Raw genomic sequence first — 4,889 nt, forward strand, 5'->3', positions numbered from 1 at the left:
TTGTTTACTTTGGATCTTACAGGTCAACAGGCTGGCCATTAGAAACCTTTCTTTTCTATTATGGAAGGTGGCACTGTAGCTCGTTTGTGGTTTCTCCTGTAACAGCTGGCTCTTGTGGATGCACTTGGCTGGTGGCAGAGTGGGGGGCGTTGTGGGCTTGGCAGCTGGGGCTCTGGGGTGCCGCTGGGCCTGGCGTGGCATCAAGTGGGGCATATCCAGAGGTCTGGGGGCGGTCCTGCTGAAGTCTTGAAGCCGGCAGCCGGAAGCCCATTTCTTCACTCTTTCACTGCACTTTGGTGTTCTCAACTGCCTCCTTCCCTGTCCTCTTCGACCCCCCAGTCCCGGGTGTTCCTCCTCAGAAATCCAGGTGCTGCTGGGGAGAAACGGGTCCCTCCTGCTGCACCTGGACACCTGCCTCGAACGTCACTCCCCCGGCCAGTGACAGGTGTTGTCCTTTGCCTTGCAGTCTTTGTATCTCTAGAACTTAGTTCCTGGTCACCAGGGTGTCACTTACAGGAAATACCTCTGTTAAATGACTTCTCCACCAAATGGTGTTTTCTGTCAGACATGTACCGAAGTTACAAAGCTGTTTAATCTTGTGTTTTGTTTTTTCTAGTTAAGTATCCTGAGTATCATATTTTTTAAATATATGTGCATTTGCATATATTCTGAACTGTGAAGGCAGGTACTATTCTCTCTTTATGATGTAGTTTTATTTTCTGTTATTTTTTAAGGAGTCATTTATTCCAATCATGAAGACACCTGGACACTATGGGAAACCTTTCTCACTTTATCGCAGTACTGACTGCTATCCATAGTCTGCTGTTTTTTATGGGTGTCCAGTTTATTTGTAAAGAAGTTGAGTGGACATCTTGGCTCATTTGAAATTTTGTATTTGGAACAGAGTTCACATTTAGTGCTGTCAACAGAGTTCAAGAGATGTTTGCTTCTTGGATGTTGTGATTTGGACAGTGTTAAGGTTCTGTGACAAGAACAGTGCACTTATTTTGTTTCATGTCTGTTGAAGCCTATCTGATATTTCCTAGATGGTTAATAAGTATATGAAATTATATATAATACAAAATATAGAAAAATTCAAAATCTAATGTCTTCCTCTAGACATTACTCTCTTCACAGAAATATATATGCTTGGCAGAAATGTGGATGAAGAATCTCCATCCTTGTAACAAATCCTCCAGAGATTTCCAAAAAGTTTCATACTTTAAGTCCTCGGTCCCTTGATTTGCAATTTCTCTAACCGCTTGTAGCATTTGTATTAACATTGAACATTCACATCTTTGACAAACTGTCTCATTGGTTTTACTCTTCTATGAACTGGTACTGCTTCTTTAATGATGGTTTTTGTTGAACAGCTGATATCTGGGAAAACAGAGAGAAACCTGAACTTGCTAACTCTCTATTTATTTAACCTCTGCTATCCTCAGTATACCCGGCATGCGAACAGCCCTGTGAAGGCAACCAGAGACGCTTTGAACATTGCATTTGCCGTCACGAAGTGATCTTTCAAAAATCCACTTGAAATACATGGAACAAGAGAATGAAGGCCTGAGAGAAGCAAATGAAACTCTTGTGGTTTAATCATAACAAACAATTCGAGTATCCTTTGAGCACAGATTTCACTAACAGTGTATGACAGTAGGTTTTATATTGTGAATTTAAATGCAAGCTTGCTGCAATGTTATGGTGTCCCCTATTCTAATTGTCTGTGAGCCCTGTGGGTGTGAATTGTTCTGTGTAGGAGTTACCACCACTGACCCTTCTCAGCCCCACTCGCAGAACAGACGTCTGGTCAACCCTGGCCCTTCCCTGATGCCCATAAGTATGGAAGATCACCTCCCTCGTGCCCCAGTACCCCGTTCAGCCACTCCCAGTTGATAGACCTTGGCATGTAAGAAAAATATTTCTGCTCTGCCTACTAAAATATGTTGAAATCAGCATAACATATATATGTTATATATCTACATATACACACATGCCCCAGAAATATGTGAAGTGGGGAGCTAATTCCCTGGAATTAATCCAGGGGATGTTTGGAAATAGTGGGATGGGAAACAGGCCTTTGTAAAAGGTACAAAACGGCGTTTTGTTGGGGAATTGTAGAGTGAAGTAAACTAAGCAAGATTCCACAGCCAGGGTAAGTAGGGTAACAAAGGACCGTGTGGAGGAGCTGTGGAGGTGTGATGTGGCCACAGGAAGGCTGTGGTGTGTGGTGTGACTGGAGGGCGTTAGAGGCCGTTGGTTGGACAAAGGGCGCTGAGTGACATCCTCAGATGTTCGAAATTTAGAGACAAAAGCAAATAGATGTTGAAACTTTGAACCTTTATCTGCTTGTCTTCCTGTTGATTTTGTCACCTTCCAGGTTATCTTCTCAGTGAAAATAGCAGATTTTTTTCAGTTCACAATTTTTAAACAGATTAATGGTCAATCCTTAGGTAATAAACATTTAATGCTTTTAGGCATTAACTGGTTAGATAGTATTGTTACCATTTGTAGACTAAGTAGCTGAGGATCAGGTGCTTTCCCTAAAGAAAAACAATTGCAGCAGCAGCCGTGATATTCGGGGCCAGTATGCTCTGTTTCTTCCCTCATGTCATCGTTGACACACACACACAGACTCACTGTAATGACCCAGATATGTTATCTGGGAAGACATAGAGCTAAACCTTTAGTTCTTAAAATTTGAGGTGCAACAGAGTCACCTGGAGGCATTTCTTAAAATGTTGATTTCATTTGTCTCTCTGGAGGTTCTAACTCCCAGTGGCTGGTTTAGATTTTGCATTTTTAACAAACACCTCCAGTGATTATGATGCACTGGATTTAGGGACCGTTTTGTGAGAAACACTTCACTCTTTCCCATCGAGACTTCCGCATATGTTGTATTATCAGTTTGCCGGGTTGTCCTGGAGACCATGAAGCGGTGGACCCACCCATTTTGAACAGGGCTGGGGCCCCGGACGAGCTGGAAGTGATGTGGGGGTGGGGGCGGGGTTGTGTCACGGCAGAGTCTGAAGTGGGAGGAGAGGGCGGCGGAGGGCAGAGCAGTGAGGGCTGAAGGGAAACGTGTGCTGTAGGGGGTTCCGGCCCACCTGTGTGCCCGGCACACGAGCCCGGAGGGCAGACGGGACAGTGGAGGACACGAATCCCTCCTGGTCCTGTTCCCATGGAAAGCAAACTCAGGAAATGAAAATGTTGATCTATGAAGAGATAAATTGCCTAAGTTTATTATAAATACACTTTTATGAATTGTGCCCCAGACCCACAGCTGAGCTCATTTCCTACCGTCCTGTGGCGTCAGGTGAGGTCCTGTGTCTGGACTTCAGCTAAGATGGGGACAGCAGTGTGACCTCAGGCCTGGCTCGTGAGGACCCCGAGGCTGGCTAACTGGGGAGGATGCTGAGGTGGCGGGGAAGGGGACAACAGTGGAGGGGCCTGGCTCCTGGGGACAGCTGTGAGTCAGGAACAGACTTTCATATTCAGAGAGCCACTGAGGCTTGGAGGTGGTTTTGTTAGAAGCTGACACCTTACGGATCCACTTCTGGTTTCTGCAGCCAAACTTACCTGGAAAACCCCTTAACTTTTGGTGATAATTAAACATTCACTAGACTAGAAAAGCTGCTTCTCAGAGGATCTCCATGTCAAGTAAATAAAAGTTTGCAGGCAGCAAATGGAATGCTGGTCAAAGACAGCGTAGTAGTTTGATGAAGTTGTCTGTTGCCCGCATAAAGATGGAGTGGGTTACCACAAGCTTCCCTCGCTATCCTGCAGTCTCTCCCGCTTGTGCTGAAACCTCAAGACATGCCTGATCGGAAGAGACGAATGCTGAACTGTTCAGAGCGGAAAACATACAAGTCCTACAATTACCCCGTGTTTTAGGAAAGCTGAGCAGTTTGAATAATTTTGCCTCCCACTTGGAAAGGAGTCCAAAGTTTATAAACCCTCCTAACGTGAGTTTTAAGGTGACTGATGAGTCCTTCCTGAGCTGCTTCTGCTCTAGACACCAGGCAGGAGGTTTGTGATCTGCTCAGCAGCAGCCCGTAAGCCCGAGACCGCTGAGCCCCGTCATTCTGAGCTGGAAACACCTTATGCTTGTGGCCTCCCGTTTGCTTGTTGGCTCGGTTGCTGCGTGTCCTTGGCCGTGAGGCGGTCAGGCACGCTCGTGCGACGCTTTGTGCCCCTTTACTTCTCCCCTTGCTGCGGTGCTTTTTTTATTGCTGGTTGCTGGTCTCCTTACTCCAGCCCCAAGAATCTGTGAGATGCTGGGGAATTGCCATCATGAGTGGTTCTCAGAAGGTGTGCTTAGCGGTACCTGCAACATCCTGAATCCGTGTTGTGGTTTTGGATTCAAGTGCTCTTGAAGAGTTCATGCTCCAATGGGAAGTTAAAAGCTGTGATGATTTCCTCTTACCTGCTTTTTAATTTTCAGAAGCCACGTGTCACATGTCACATTTTAATACTGAGTTTGTAATTACTTCCCCGGCCCCTCTGTGCCCTCACCTCACCCCCAGTCAAACACGCACACACGGGGCAGAGAGCTCTTTAGGGTGATGAGAGTTTGGGGGTGGCCATTTTTCCTCGTTTCTGTTCCTGAATTCATTGGTCTTGAAGACTGTTTACCTATGAACAACATCTTCTAATATTGTCTTTTAAAAAAAAAATTAATCTCCAACAGTTGTCATCTTTTTGTTAAAAGTATAATTAATAAAAGTGGAAATGTAGGTTTTCAACATTATGGTGTTTTAATCTAATCTCTGAGTATCTCAAGATAACTGAGTTGCCATAGCAACCTGTTAGATGTGCAAATGCAAGAAAACTTTAAACAAGAAATGTTTCGTTATTATGTTAATCACCATACATCATTAGTTTTTTTT

At 44.8% G+C, this 4,889-nt stretch overlaps 1 long non-coding RNA gene across 1 annotated transcript; it reads left to right on the plus strand.

The window, feature by feature from the left end:
• Positions 1-238: 238 nt before the first annotated feature.
• LOC141370334 (uncharacterized) lies at positions 239-1,961 on the plus strand. Its single transcript, XR_012374263.1, has 2 exons — positions 239-445; positions 1,446-1,961. It is a non-coding gene; the product is annotated as an uncharacterized lncRNA (long non-coding RNA).
• The last annotated feature ends 2,928 nt before the right edge of the window (positions 1,962-4,889 follow it).

Source organism: Callorhinus ursinus, unplaced genomic scaffold (genome assembly GCF_003265705.2).
Source record: "Callorhinus ursinus isolate GAN/ISIS: 27379988/994484 unplaced genomic scaffold, GSC_fseal_2.0 scaffold32, whole genome shotgun sequence".
NCBI classification, from domain to species: Eukaryota; Metazoa; Chordata; class Mammalia; order Carnivora; family Otariidae; genus Callorhinus; species Callorhinus ursinus.